The sequence below is a fragment of the Phyllobates terribilis genome, unplaced genomic scaffold, assembly GCF_046119375.1.
Source record: "Phyllobates terribilis strain yellow unplaced genomic scaffold, ASM4611937v1 Scaffold_9__5_contigs__length_417890890, whole genome shotgun sequence".
NCBI classification, from domain to species: domain Eukaryota; kingdom Metazoa; phylum Chordata; class Amphibia; order Anura; family Dendrobatidae; genus Phyllobates; species Phyllobates terribilis.
In genome coordinates, this window is record NW_027362769.1 from 137,006,226 (window position 1) to 137,022,342 (window position 16,117).

Consider the following 16,117-nt stretch of genomic DNA (forward strand, 5'->3'; position numbering starts at 1 on the left):
CAAATACTCACCTCCCTTCTCCTCACCTGCTACCTGCTGCCCGCCGCTCGATGCTCGGCTCCGAACTCCAGCGTTGTCGTTTCTTCCCGCTCAGCGCTCCCTGTGACGGCTCAGGGGAGGGCGCGGTGTAAAGACGTCACCGCGCCCTCTGACCTGAGACGTCACAGGGAGCGCAGAGCAGGAAGACAGCTGATCTGCGGAGGCACGGGGAGAGGTAAGTATCGGGCTGCCGGGGCCCTGAGCAAGCGGCGAAGAAGGGTGGGCGCTGACACCGCTCTCCTCCGCCCATAGCTCAGCGGGGTGCGCGACCGCCAGTGGGCCCCTCTGCCTGCTCAGAGCCCCGGCATTTGCCCGGGTGCTGACGCCGGCCCTGGTCAGCGGCGCCGCGGACCGGCTGAAAAACCCCAACGGCCCGGTCCTGGTCCGCGGACCAGCGGTTGGGGACCTCTGTGTTAGTTGTGTCTTCTGAGCAGTTTGTCAGCTTTTGGACACCTTTGAAGGTGTTTTCAATGTGTTTCTATGTGTTTTTGTTTGCCTGCCATTGGTTTTAACGGTGTTCGAAGGTGTTCGACGAACAGTTCGACGAACAGTTCGGCGAACACATGGGTGTTCGACGAACCGAACTCGAACACTACGGGGGTGGCTCAACACTAATGTAGACCCCAGAAATAGATGTGTGGTTTTGCAGTACCTCGGGTCGAATCTCTGTATTATCCTGCTTTTGCCATTTTTTTGCCGTAAAGAAAAACAGTAATAGTGTCTCCTAATTGTTCAGACACAAATATATCTGTTGAAAATAGTCTGGTGTAGGCCCGAGAAATAGAAGTGTGGTTTCGCAGTTCCACAGGTCAAATTTCTGGATTATCCTGCTTTTGCAATTTTTTTGCCATAAAGAAAAACATTAATATTGTCTCCTGATTGTTCAGGCTCAAATATATCTGTTGATACTAGTCTGGTGTAGGCGTGAGAAACAATAGTGTGGTTTTGCAGTTCCATGGTTCAAATCTCTGTATTATTCTGCTTTTACCATTTTTTGCCACAAAGAAAAACAGTAATAGTCTCTCCTGATAGTTCAGACTCAATTATATCTGTTGAAAATAGTCTGGTGTAGGCCCGAGAAATAGATGTGTGGTTTTGCAGTTCCACGGGTCAAATCTCTGTATTATCCTGCTTTTGCCAATTTTTTGCCGTAAAGAAAAACAGTAATAGTGTCTGCTGATTGTTCAGACACAAATATATCTGTTGAAAATAGTCTGGTGTAGGACCGAGAAATAGAAGTGTGGTTTTGCAGTTCCACGGGTCAAATCTTTGCATTATCCTGCTTTTGCCTTTTTTGCCGTAAAGAAAAAGAGTAATAGTGTCTCCTAATTGTTCAGACACAAATATATCTGTTGAAAATAGTCTGGTGTAGGCCCGAGAAATAGAAGTGTGGTTTTGCAGTTCCACAGGTCAAATCTCTGTATTATTCTGCTTTTGCCATTTTTTGCCGTAAGGAAAAACTGTAATAGTGTCTCCTGATAGCTCAGACACAAATATATCAGTTGAAAATAGTCTGGTGTAGGCCAAAGAAATAGACGTGTGGTTTTGCAGTACCACGGGTCAAATCTCTGTATTATCCTGCTGTTGCCATATTTTGCCGTAAAGAAAAACAGTAATAGTGTCTCCAGATTGTTCAGACACATATATATCTGTTGAAAATAGTCTGGTATAGGCCCGAGAAATAGAACTGTGGTTTTGCAGTTCCACGGGTCAAATCTCTGTAATATCCTGATTTTGCCATTTTTTGCCGTAAAGAAAAACAGTAATAGTGTCTCCTGATTGTTCAGACTCAAATATATCTGTTGAAAATAGTCTGGTGTAGGACCAAGAAATAGAAGTGTGGTTTTGCAGTTCCACGGGTCAAAGCTCTGTATTATCCTGCTTTTGCCATTTTTTGCCGTAAAGAAAAACTGTAATAGTGTCTCTTGATTGTTCACACAAATATATCTGTTGAAAATAGTCTGGTGTAGGACCGAGAACAGAAGTGTGGTTTTGCAGTTCCACGGGTCAAATCTCTACATTATCCTGCTCTTGCCATTTTTTGCCATAAAGAAAAAGAGTAGTAGTGTCTCCTAATTGTTCAGACACAAATATATCTGTTGAAAATAGTCTGGTGTAGGCCCGAGAAATAGAAGTGTGGTTTTGCAATGCCACCGGTCAAATCTCTGTATAATCCTGCTTTTGGCATTTTTTTCCATAAAGAAAAACAGTAATAGTGTCTCCTGATTGTTCAGACACAAATATATCTGTTGAAAATAGTGTGGCGTAGGACCGAGAAATAGAAGTGTGGTTTTGCAGCTCCACGGGTCAAATCTCTGTATTATTCTGCTTTTGCCATTTTTTGCCATAAAGAAAAACAGTAATAGTGTCTCCTAATTGTTCAGACACAAACATATCTGTTGAAAATAGTGTGGCACAGGCCCGAGAAATAGAAGTGTGGTTTTGCAGTTCCACGGGTCAAATCTCTGTATTATCCTGCTTTTGCTATTTTTTACCATAAAGAAAAAGATTAATAGTGTCTCCTGATTGTTCAGACACAGATATATCTGTTGAAAATAGTCGGGTGTAGGCCCGAGAAATAGAAGTGTGGTTTTGCAGTTCCACGGGTCAAATCTCTGTATTATCCTGATTTTGGAATTTTTTGCCTTATAGAAAAATAGTAATAGTGTCTCCTGTTTGATAAGACACAAACATATCTGTTGAAAATGGTCTGGTGTAGGTCCTAGAAATAGATGTGTGGTTTTGCAGTGCCTCGGGTCAAATCTCTGTATTATTCTGCTTTTTCCATTTTTTGCCATAAAGAAAAACAGTAATAGTGTCTCCTGATTGTTCAGACAGAAATATATCTGTTAAAAATAGTCTGGTGTAGGTTCCGAGAAATAGAAGTGTGGTTTTGCAGTTCCACGGGTCAAATCTCTGTATTATCCTGCTTTTGGCATTTTTTGCCGTAAAGAAAAACAGTAATAGAGTCTCCTGATTGTTCAGACACAAATATATCTGTTGAAAATAGTCTGGTGTAGGCCCGAGAAATAGAAGTGTGGTTTTGCAGTTCCACGGGTCAAATCTCTGTATTATCCTGCTTTTGCCATTTTTCGCCATAAAGAAAAACAGTAATAGTGTCTCCTGATTGTTCACACACAAATATATCTGTTGATAATAGTCTGGTGTAGGGCCCGAGAAATAGAAGTGTGGTTTTGCAGTTTCACGGGTCAAATCTCTGTATTATTCTGCTTTTGCCATTTTTTGGCGTAAAGAAAAACAGTAATAGTGTCTCCAGATTGTGCAGACACAAATACATCTGTTGATAATAGTCTGGTATAGGCGCGAGAAACAATAGTGTGGTTTTGCAGTTCCACGGGTCAAATCTCTGTATTATTCTGCTTTTGCCATTTTTTGCCGTAAAGAAAAACAGTAATAGTCTCTCCTGATAGTTCAGACTCAATTATATCTGTTGAAAATAGTCTGTTGTAGGCGCGAGAAATAGAAGTGTGGTTTTGCAGTACCATGAGTCAAATCTCTGTATTATCCTGCTGTTGCCATATTTTGCCATAAAGAAAAACAGTAATAGTGTCTCCTGATTGTTCAAACATAAATATATCTGTTGAAAATAGTCTGGTGTAGGCCCGAGAAATAGAAGTGTGGTTTTGCAGTTCCACGGGTCAAATCTCTGTATTATCCTTCTTTTGCCATTTTTTGCCGTAAAGAAAAACAGTAATAGTGTCTCCTGATTGTTCAGACACAAATATATCTGTTGAAAATAGTCGGATGTAGGTCCGAGAAATAGAAGTGTGGTTTTGCAGTTCCACGGGTCAAATCTCTGATTTATTCCGCTTTTGCCATTTTTTACCGTAAGGATAAACAGTAATAGTGTCTCCTGATTGTTCAGACACAAATATATCAGTTGAAAATAGTCTGGTGTAGGCGCGAGAAATAGAAGTGTGGTTTTGCAGTTCCACGCGTTAAATCTCTGTATTATCCTGCTTTTGCCATTTTTTGCCGGAAAGAAAAACAGTAATAGTGTCTCCCGATTGTTCAGACACAAATATATCTGTTGAAAATAGTCTGGTGTAGGCCCGAGAAATAGAAGTGTGGTTTTGCAGTTCCACGGGTCAAATCTATGTATTATCCTGCTTTTGGCATTTTTTGCCATATAGAAAAATAGTAATAGTGTCTCCTGATTGTTAAGACACAAACATATCTGTTGAAAATAGTCTGGTGAAGGCCCCAGTAATAGATGTGTGGTTTTGCAGTACCTCGGGTCAAATCTCTGCATTATCCTGCTTTTGCCATTTTTTGCCATAAAGAAAAACAGTAATAGTGTCTTCTAATTGTTCAGACACAAATATATCTGTTGAAAATAGTCTGGTGTAGGCCCAAGAAATAGAAGTTTGGCTTTGCAGTTCCACAGGTCAAATCTCTGTATTATCCTGCATTTGCCATTTTTTGCCATAAAGAAAAACAGTAATAGTGTCTCCTGATTGTTCAGACACAAATATATCTGTTGAAAATAGTCTGGTGTAGAACCGAGAAACAGAGTGTGGTTTTGAAGTTCCACGGGTCAAATCTCTGTATTATTCTGCTTTTACTATTTTTTGCCGTAAAGAAAAACAGTAATAGTCTCTCCTGATAGTTCAGATTCAATTATATCTGTTGAAAATAGTCTGGTGTAGGCCTGAGAAATAGACGTGTGGTTTTGCAGTTCCACGGGTCAAATCTCTGTATTATCCTGCTTTTGCCAATTTTTTGCCGTAAAGAAAAACAGTAATAGTGTCTCCTGATTGTTCAGACACAAATATATCTGCTGAAAATAGTCTGGTGTAGGCCCGAGAAATAGAAGTGTGGTTTTGCAGTTCCACGGGTCAAATCTCTGTATTATCCTGCTTTTGCCATTTTTTCGCCATAGAAAAAAACAGTAATAGTGTCTCCTGATTGTTCACACACAAATATATCTGTTGATAATAGTCTGGTGTAGGGCCCGAGAAATAGAAGTGTGGTTTTGCAGTTTCACGGGTCAAATCTCTGTATTATTCTGCTTTTGCCATTTTTTGCCTTAAAGAAAAACAGTAATAGTGTCTCCAGATTGTGCAGACACAAATATATCTGTTGATAATAGTCTGGTATAGGCGCGAGAAACAATAGTGTGGTTTTACAGTTCCACGGGTCAAATCTCTGTATTATTCTGCTTTTGCCATTTTTTGCCGTAAAGAAAAACAGTAATAGTCTCTCCTGATAGTTCAGACTCAATTATATCTGTTGAAAATAGTCTGTTGTAGGCGCGAGAAATAGAAGTGTGGTTTTGCAGTACCACGAGTCAAATCTCTGTATTATCCTGCTGTTGCCATATTTTGCCGTAAAGAAAAACAGTAATAGTGTCTCCTGATTGTTCAAACATAAATATATCTGTTGAAAATAGTCTGGTGTAGGCCCGAGAAATAGAAGTGTGGTTTTGCAGTTCCACGGGTCAAATCTCTGTATTATCCTTCTTTTGCCATTTTTTGCCGTAAAGAAAAACAGTAATAGTGTCTCCTGATTGTTCAGACACAAATATATCTGTTGAAAATAGTCTGATGTAGGTCCGAGAAATAGAAGTGTGGTTTTGCAGTTCCACGGGTCAATTCTCTGATTTATTCCGCTTTTGCCATTTTTTGCCGTAAGGAAAAACAGTAATAGTGTCTCCTGATTGTTCAGACACAAATATATCAGTTGAAAATAGTCTGGTGTAGGCGCGAGAAATAGAAGTGTGGTTTTGCAGTTCCACGGGTCAAATCTCTGTATTATCCTGCTTTTGCCATTTTTTGCCATAAAGAAAAACAGTAATAGTGTCTCCCGATTGTTCAGACACAAATATATCTGTTGAAAATAGTCTGGTGTAGGCCCGAGAATTAGAAGTGTGGTTTTGCAGTTCCACGGGTCAAATCTATGTATTATCCTGCTTTTGGCATTTTTTGCCATATAGAAAAATAGTAATAGTGTCTCCTGATTGTTAAGACGCAAACATATCAGTTGAAAATAATCTGGTGAAGGCCCCAGTAATAGATGTGTGGTTTTGCAGTACCTCGGGTCAAATCTCTGCATTATCCTGCTTTTGCCATTTTTTGCCATAAAGAAAAACAGTAATAGTGTCTCCTGATTGTTCAGACACAAATATATCTGTTAAAAATCGTCTGGTGTAGGCCCGAGAAATAGAAGAGTGGTTTTGCAGTTCCACGGGTCAAATCTCTGTATTATCCTGCTTTTGAATTTTTTTCCCGTAAAAAAAAACAGTAATAGTGTCTCCTAATTGTTCAGACACAAATATATCTGTTGAAAATAGTCTGGTGTAGGAAAAAGAAATATAAGTTTGGTTTTGCAGTTCCACGGGTCAAATCTCTGTATTATCCTGCTTTTGCCATTTTTTGCCGTAAAGAAAAACAGTAATAGTGTCTCCTGATTCTTCAGACACAAATATATCTGTTGAAAATAGTCTTCTGTAGGACCGAGAAACAGAAGTGTGGTTTTGCAGTTCCACGGGTCAAATCTCTGCATTATTCTGCTTTTGCCATTTTTTGCCGTAAGGAAAAACACTAATAGTGTCTCCTGATAGTTCAGAGACAAATATATCTGTTGAAAATAGTCTGGCGTAGGCCCGTGAAATAGAAGTGTGGTTTTGCAGTTCCACGGGTCAAATCTCTGTATTATCCTGCTTTTGCCATTTTTTCGCCATAGAGAAAAACAGTAATAGTGTCTCCTGATTGTTCACACACAAATATATCTGTTGATAATAGTCTGGTGTAGGGCCCGAGAAATAGAAGTGTGGTTTTGCAGTTTCACGGGTCAAATCTCTGTATTATTCTGCTTTTGCCATTTTTTGCCTTAAAGAAAAACAGTAATAGTGTCTCCAGATTGTGCAGACACAAATATATCTGTTGATAATAGTCTGGTATAGGCGCGAGAAACAATAGTGTGGTTTTGCAGTTCCACGGGTCAAATCTCTGTATTATTCTGCTTTTGCCATTTTTTGCCGTAAAGAAAAACAGTAATAGTCTCTCCTGATAGTTCAGACTCAATTATATCTGTTGAAAATAGTCTGTTGTAGGCGCGAGAAATAGAAGTGTGGTTTTGCAGTACCACGAGTCAAATCTCTGTATTATCCTGCTGTTGCCATATTTTGCCGTAAAGAAAAACACTAATAGTGTCTCCTGATAGTTCAGAGACAAATATATCTGTTGAAAATAGTCTGGCGTAGGCCCGCGAAATAGAAGTGTGGTTTTGCAGTACCACGGGTCAAAACTCTGTATTATCCTGCTGTTGCCATATTTTGCCGTAAAGAAAAACAGTAATAGTGTCTCCTGATTGTTCAGACACAAATATATCTGTTGAAAATAGTCTGGTGTAGGCCCGAGAAATAGAAGTGTGGTTTTGCAGTTCCACGGGTCAAATCACTGTATTATCCTGCTTTTGCCAATTTTTACCTTAAAGAAAAACAGTAATAGTGTCTCCTGATTCTTCAGACACAAATATATCTGTTGAAAATAGTCTGCTGTAGGACCGAGAAACAGAAGTGTGGTTTTGCAGTTCCACGGGTCAAATCTCTGCATTATTCTGCTTTTGCCATTTTTTGCCGTAAGGAAAAACACTAATAGTGTCTCCTGATAGTTCAGAGACAAATATATCTGTTGAAAATAGTCTGGCGTAGGCCCGTGAAATAGAAGTGTGGTTTTGCAGTTCCACGGGTCAAATCTCTGTATTATCCTGCTTTTGCCATTTTTTCGCCATAGAGAAAAACAGTAATAGTTTCTCCTGATTGTTCACACACAAATATATCTGTTGATAATAGTCTGGTGTAGGGCCCGAGAAATAGAAGTGTGGTTTTGCAGTTTCACGGGTCAAATCTCTGTATTATTCTGCTTTTGCCATTTTTTGCCTTAAAGAAAAACAGTAATAGTGTCTCCAGATTGTGCAGACACAAATATATCTGTTGATAATAGTCTGGTATAGGCGCGAGAAACAATAGTGTGGTTTTGCAGTTCCACGGGTCAAATCTCTGTATTATTCTGCTTTTGCCATTTTTTGCCGTAAAGAAAAACAGTAATAGTCTCTCCTGATAGTTCAGACTCAATTATATCTGTTGAAAATAGTCTGTTGTAGGCGCGAGAAATAGAAGTGTGGTTTTGCAGTACCACGAGTCAAATCTCTGTATTATCCTGCTGTTGCCATATTTTGCCGTAAAGAAAAACAGTAATAGTGTCTCCTGATTGTTCAAACATAAATATATCTGTTGAAAATAGTCTGGTGTAGGCCCGAGAAATAGAAGTGTGGTTTTGCAGTTCCACGGGTCAAATCTCTGTATTATCCTTCTTTTGCCATTTTTTGCCATAAAGAAAAACAGTAATAGTGTCTCCTGAATGTTCAGACACAAATATATCTGTTGAAAATAGTCTGATGTAGGTCCGAGAAATAGAAGTGTGGTTTTGCAGTTCCACGGGTCAATTCTCTGATTTTTTCCGCTTTTGCCATTTTTTGCCGTAAGGAAAAACAGTAATAGTGTCTCCTGATTGTTCAGACACAAATATATCAGTTGAAAATAGTCTGGTGTAGGCGCGAGAAATAGAAGTGTGGTTTTGCAGTTCCACGGGTCAAATCTCTGTATTATCCTGCTTTTGCCATTTTTTGCCATAAAGAAAAACAGTAATAGTGTCTCCCGATTGTTCAGACACAAATATATCTGTTGAAAATAGTCTGGTGTAGGCCCGAGAAATAGAAGTGTGGTTTTGCAGTTCCACGGGTCAAATCTATGTATTATCCTGCTTTTGGCATTTTTTGCCATATAGAAAAATAGTAATAGTGTCTCCTGATTGTTAAGACGCAAACATATCAGTTGAAAATAATCTGGTGAAGGCCCCAGTAATAGATGTGTGGTTTTGCAGTACCTCGGGTCAAATCTCTGCATTATCCTGCTTTTGCCATTTTTTGCCATAAAGAAAAACAGTAATAGTGTCTCCTGATTGTTCAGACACAAATATATCTGTTAAAAATCGTCTGGTGTAGGCCCGAGAAATAGAAGAGTGGTTTTGCAGTTCCACGGGTCAAATCTCTGTATTATCCTGCTTTTGAATTTTTTTCCCGTAAAAAAAAACAGTAATAGTGTCTCCTAATTGTTCAGACACAAATATATCTGTTGAAAATAGTCTGGTGTAGGAAAAAGAAATATAAGTTTGGTTTTGCAGTTCCACGGGTCAAATCTCTGTATTATCCTGCTTTTGCCATTTTTTGCCGTAAAGAAAAACAGTAATAGTGTCTCCTGATTCTTCAGACACAAATATATCTGTTGAAAATAGTCTGGTGTAGGACCGAGAAACAGAAGTGTGGTTTTTCAGTTCCACGGGTCAAATCTCTGCATTATCCTGCTTTTGCCATTTTTTGCCGTAAGGAAAAACACTAATAGTGTCTCCTGATAGTTCAGAGACAAATATATCTGTTGAAAATAGTCTGGCGTAGGCCCGCGAAATAGAAGTGTGGTTTTGCAGTACCACGGGTCAAAACTCTGTATTATCCTGCTGTTGCCATATTTTGCCGTAAAGAAAAACAGTAATAGTGTCTCCTGATTGTTCAGACACAAATATATCTGTTGAAAATAGTCTGGTGTAGGCCCGAGAAATAGAAGTGTGGTTTTGCAGTTCCACGGGTCAAATCACTGTATTATCCTGCTTTTGCCAATTTTTACCTTAAAGAAAAATAGTAATAGTGCCTCCTGATTGTTCAGACACAAATATATCTGTTGAAAATAGTCTGGTGTAGGACCGAGAAACAGAAGTGTGGTTTTGCAGTTCCACGGGTCAAATCTCTACATTATCCTGCTTTTGCCATTTTTGCCGTAAAGAAAAAGAGTAATAGTGTCTCCTGATTGTTCAGACACAAATATATCTATTGAAAATAGTATTGTGTAGGCCCGAGAAATAGAAGTGTGGTTTAGCAGTGCCACTGGTCAAATCTCTGTATTATCCTGCTTTTGGCATTTTTTGCCATAAATCAAAACAGTAATAGTGTCTCCTGATTGTTCAGACACAAATATATCTGTTGATAATAGTCTGGTGTAGGCCCGCGAAACAGAAGTGTGGTTTTGCAGTACCACGTGTCAAATCTCTGTATTATTCTACTTTTTCCATTTTTTGCCATAAAGAAAAACAGTAATAGTGTCTCCTGATTGTTCAGACATAAATAATTCTGTTGAAAATAGTCTGGCGTGGAACCAAGAAATAGAAGTGTGGATTCGCAGTTCCACGTGTCAAATCTCTGTATTATTCTGCTTTTGCCATTTATTGCCATAAAGAAAAGCAGTAATAGTGTCTCCTGATTGTTCAGACACAAATATATGTGTTGATAATAGTCTGGTGTAGGCTCGAGAAATAGAAGTGTGGTTTTGTAGTTCCACGGGTCAAATCTCTGTATTATCCTGCTTTTGCCATTTTTTGCCGTAAAGAAAAACAGTAATAGTGTCTCCAGATTGTGCAGACACAAATACATCTGTTGATAATAGTCTGGTATAGGCGCGAGAAACAATAGTGTGGTTTTGCAGTTCCACGGGTCAAATCTCTGTATTATTCTGCTTTTGCCATTTTTTGCCGTAAAGAAAAACAGTAATAGTCTCTCCTGATAGTTCAGACTCAATTATATCTGTTGAAAATAGTCTGTTGTAGGCGCGAGAAATAGAAGTGTGGTTTTGCAGTACCACGAGTCAAATCTCTGTATTATCCTGCTGTTGCCATATTTTGCCGTAAAGAAAAACAGTAATAGTGTCTCCTGATTGTTCAAACATAAATATATCTGTTGAAAATAGTCTGGTGTAGGCCCGAGAAATAGAAGTGTGGTTTTGCAGTTCCACGGGTCAAATCTCTGTATTATCCTTCTTTTGCCATTTTTTGCCGTAAAGAAAAACAGTAATAGTGTCTCCTGATTGTTCAGACACAAATATATCTGTTGAAAATAGTCGGATGTAGGTCCGAGAAATAGAAGTGTGGTTTTGCAGTTCCACGGGTCAAATCTCTGATTTATTCCGCTTTTACTATTTTTTGCCGTAAAGAAAAACAGTAATAGTCTCTCCTGATAATTCAGACTCAATTATATCTGTTGAAAATAGTCTGGTGTAGGCCCGAGAAATAGACGTGTGGTTTTGCAGTTCCACGGGTCAAATCTCTGTATTATCCTGCTTTTGCCAATTTTTTGCCGTAAAGAAAAACAGTAATAATGTCTCCTGATTGTTCAGACACAAATATATCTGTTGAAAATAGTCTGGTGTAGGCCCGAGAAATAGAAGTGTGGTTTTGCAGTTCCACGGGTCAAATCTCTGTATTATCCTGCTTTTGCCATTTTTTCGCCATAGAGAAAAACAGTAATAGTGTCTCCTGATTGTTCACACACAAATATATCTGTTGATAATAGTCTGGTGTAGGGCCCGAGAAATAGAAGTGTGGTTTTGCAGTTTCACGGGTCAAACCTCTGTATTATTCTGCTTTTGCCATTTTTTGCCTTAAAGAAAAACAGTAATAGTGTCTCCAGATTGTGCAGACACAAATATATCTGTTGATAATAGTCTGGTATAGGCGCGAGAAACAATAGTGTGGTTTTGCAGTTCCACGCGTCAAATCTCTGTATTATTCTGCTTTTGCCATTTTTTGCCGTAAAGAAAAACAGTAATAGTCTCTCCTGATAGTTCAGACTCAATTATATCTGTTGAAAATAGTCTGTTGTAGGCGCGAGAAATAGAAGTGTGGTTTTGCAGTACCACGAGTCAAATCTCTGTATTATCCTGCTGTTGCCATATTTTGCCGTAAAGAAAAACAGTAATAGTGTCTCCTGATTGTTCAAACATAAATATATCTGTTGAAAATAGTCTGGTGTAGGCCCGAGAAATAGAAGTGTGGTTTTGCAGTTCCACTGGTCAAATCTCTGTATTATCCTTCTTTTGCCATTTTTTGCCGTAAAGAAAAACAGTAATAGTGTCTCCTGATTGTTCAGACACAAATATATCTGTTGAAAATAGTCTGATGTAGGTCCGAGAAATAGAAGTGTGGTTTTGCAGTTCCACGGGTCAATTCTCTGATTTATTCCGCTTTTGCCATTTTTTGCCCTAAGGAAAAACAGTAATAGTGTCTCCTGATTGTTCAGACACAAATATATCAGTTGAAAATAGTCTGGTGTAGGCGCGAGAAATAGAAGAGTGGTTTTGCAGTTCCACGGGTCAAATCTCTGTATTATCCTGCTTTTGAATTTTTTTCCCGTAAAAAAAAACAGTAATAGTGTCTCCTGATTGTTCAGACACAAATATATCTGTTGAAAATAGTCTGGTGTAGGACCGAGAAACAGAAGTGTGGTTTTGCAGTTCCACGGGTCAAATCTCTGCATTATAATGCTTTTGCCATTTTTTGCCGTAAGAAAAAACACTAATAGTGTCTCCTGATAGTTCAGAGACAAATATATCTGTTGAAAATAGTCTGGCGTAGGCCCGTGAAATAGAAGTGTGGTTTTGCAGTACCACGGGTCAAATCTCTGTATTATCCTGCTGTTGCCATATTTTGCCGTAAAGAAAAACAGTAATAGTGTCTCCTGATTGTTCAGACACAAATATATCTGTTGAAAATAGTCTGGTGTAGGCCCGAGAAATAGAAGTTTGGTTTTGCAGTTCCACGGGTCAAATCACTGTATTATCCTGCTTTTGCCAATTTTTACCTTAAAGAAAAATAGTAATAGTGCCTCCTGATTGTTCAGACACAAATATATCTGTTGAAAATAGTCTGGTGTAGGACCGAGAAACAGAAGTGTGGTTTTGCAGTTCCACGGGTCAAATCTCTACATTATCCTGCTTTTGCCATTTTTGCCGTAAAGAAAAAGAGTAATAGTGTCTCCTAATTGTTCAGACACAAATATATCTCTTGAAAATAGTCTGGTGTAGGCCCGAGAAATAGAAGTGTGGTTTAGCAGTGCCACTGGTCAAATCTCTGTATTGTCCTGCATTTGGCATTTTTTGCCATAAATCAAAACAGTAATAGTGTCTCCTGATTGTTCAGACACAAATATATCTGTTGATAATAATCTGGTGTAGGCCCGCGAAACAGAAGTGTGGTTTTGCAGTACCACGTGTCAAATCTCTGTATTATTCTACTTTTTCCATTTTTTGCCATAAAGAAAAACAGTAATAGTGTCTCCTGATTGTTCAGACATAAATAATTCTGTTGAAAATAGTCTGGCGTGGAACCAAGAAATAGAAGTGTGGATTCGCAGTTCCACGTGTCAAATCTCTGTATTATTCTGCTTTTGCCATTTATTGCCATAAAGAAAAGCAGTAATAGTGTCTCCTGATTGTTCAGACACAAATATATGTGTTGATAATAGTCTGGTGTAGGCTCGAGAAATAGAAGTGTGGTTTTGCAGTTCCACGGGTCAAATCTCTGTATTATCCTGCTTTTGCCATTTTTTGCCATAAAGAAAAACAGTAATAGTGTCTCCTGATTGTTCAGACACAAATATATCTGTTGAAAATAGTCTGGTGTAGGCCCGAGAAACAAAAGTGTGGTTTTGCAGTTCCACGGCTCAAATCTCTGCATTATCCTGCTTTTGCCATTTTTTGCCATAAATAAAAACAGTAATAGTGTCTCCTGATTGTTCAGACACAAATATATCTGTTGAAAATAGTCTGGTGTAGGCCCGAGAAATAGAAGTCTGGTTTTGCAGTTCCACGGGTCAAATCTCTGTATTATTCTGCTTTTACCATTTTTTGCAGTAAGGAAAAACACTAATAGTGTCTCCTGATAGTTCAGACACAAATATATCAGTTGAAAATAGTCTGGTGTAGGCCCGAAAAATAGAAGTGTGGTTTTGCAGTGCCACTAGTCAATTCTCTGTATTATCCTGCTTTTGGCATTTTTTGCCATAAAGCAAAACAGTAATAGTGTCTCCTGATTGTTCAGACACAAATATACCTGTTGATAATAGTCTGGTGTAGGCCCGAGAAATAGAAGTGTGGTTTTGCAGTTTCACGGGTCAAACCTCTGTATTATTCTGCTTTTGCCATTTTTTGCCTTAAAGAAAAACAGTAATAGTGTCTCCAGATTGTGCAGACACAAATATATCTGTTGATAATAGTCTGGTATAGGCGCGAGAAACAATAGTGTGGTTTTGCAGTTCCACGCGTCAAATCTCTGTATTATTCTGCTTTTGCCATTTTTTGCCGTAAAGAAAAACAGTAATAGTCTCTCCTGATAGTTCAGACTCAATTATATCTGTTGAAAATAGTCTGATGTAGGTCCGAGAAATAGAAGTGTGGTTTTGCAGTTCCACGGGTCAATTCTCTGATTTATTCCGCTTTTGCCATTTTTTGCCGTAAGGAAAAACAGTAATAGTGTCTCCTGATTGTTCAGACACAAATATATCAGTTGAAAATAGTCTGGTGTAGGCGCGAGAAATAGAAGAGTGGTTTTGCAGTTCCACGGGTCAAATCTCTGTATTATCCTGCTTTTGAATTTTTTTCCCGTAAAAAAAAACAGTAATAGTGTCTCCTGATTGTTCAGACACAAATATATCTGTTGAAAATAGTCTGGTGTAGGACCGAGAAACAGAAGTGTGGTTTTGCAGTTCCACGGGTCAAATCTCTGCATTATAATGCTTTTGCCATTTTTTGCCGTAAGGAAAAACACTAATAGTGTCTCCTCATAGTTCAGAGACAAATATATCTGTTGAAAATAGTCTGGCGTAGGCCCGTGAAATAGAAGTGTGGTTTTGCAGTTCCACGGGTCAAATCACTGTATTATCCTGCTTTTGCCAATTTTTACCTTAAAGAAAAATAGTAATAGTGCCTCCTGATTGTTCAGACACAAATATATCTGTTGAAAATAGTCTGGTGTAGGACCGAGAAACAGAAGTGTGGTTTTGCAGTTCCACGGGTCAAATCTCTACATTATCCTGCTTTTGCCATTTTTGCCGTAAAGAAAAACAGTAATATTGTCTCCTGATTGTTCAGACACAAATATATCTGTTGAAAATAGTCTTGTGTAGGCCCGAGAAACAAAAGTGTGGTTTTGCAGTACCACTGGTCAAATCTCTGTATTATCCTGCTTTTGGCATTTTTTGCCATAAATCAAAACAGTAATAGTGTCTCCTGATTGTTCAGACACAAATATATCTGTTGATAATAATCTGGTGTAGGCCCGCGAAACAGAAGTGTGGTTTTGCAGTACCACGTGTCAAATCTCTGTATTATTCTACTTTTTCCATTTTTTGCCATAAAGAAAAACAGTAATAGTGTCTCCTGATTGTTCAGACATAAATAATTCTGTTGAAAATAGTCTGGCGTGGAACCAAGAAATAGAAGTGTGGATTCGCAGTTCCACGTGTCAAATCTCTGTATTATTCTGCTTTTGCCATTTATTGCCATAAAGAAAAGCAGTAATAGTGTCTCCTGATTGTTCAGACACAAATATATGTGTTGATAATAGTCTGGTGTAGGCTCGAGAAATAGAAGTGTGGTTTTGCAGTTCCACGGGTCAAATCTCTGTATTATCCTGCTTTTGCCATTTTTTGCCATAAAGAAAAACAGTAATATTGTCTCCTGATTGTTCAGACACAAATATATCTGTTGAAAATAGTCTTGTGTAGGCCCGAGAAACAAAAGTGTGGTTTTGCAGTTCCACCGCTCAAATCTCTGCATTATCCTGCTTTTGCCATTTTTTGCCATAAATAAAAACAGTAATAGTGTCTCCTGATTGTTCAGACACAAATATATCTGTTGAAAATAGTCTGGTGTAGGCCCGAGAAATAGAAGTGTGGTTTTGCAGTTCCACGGGTCAAATCGCTGTATTATTCTGCTTTTGCCATTTTTTGCAGTAAGGAAAAACACTAATAGTGTCTCCTGATAGTTCAGACACAAATATATCAGTTGAAAATAGTCTGGTGTAGGCCCGAAAAATAGAAGTGTGGTTTTGCAGTGCCACTAGTCAATTCTCTGTATTATCCTGCTTTTGGCATTTTTTGCCATAAAGCAAAACAGTAATAGTGTCTCCTGATTGTTCAGACACAAATATACCTGTTGATAATAGTCTGGTGTAGG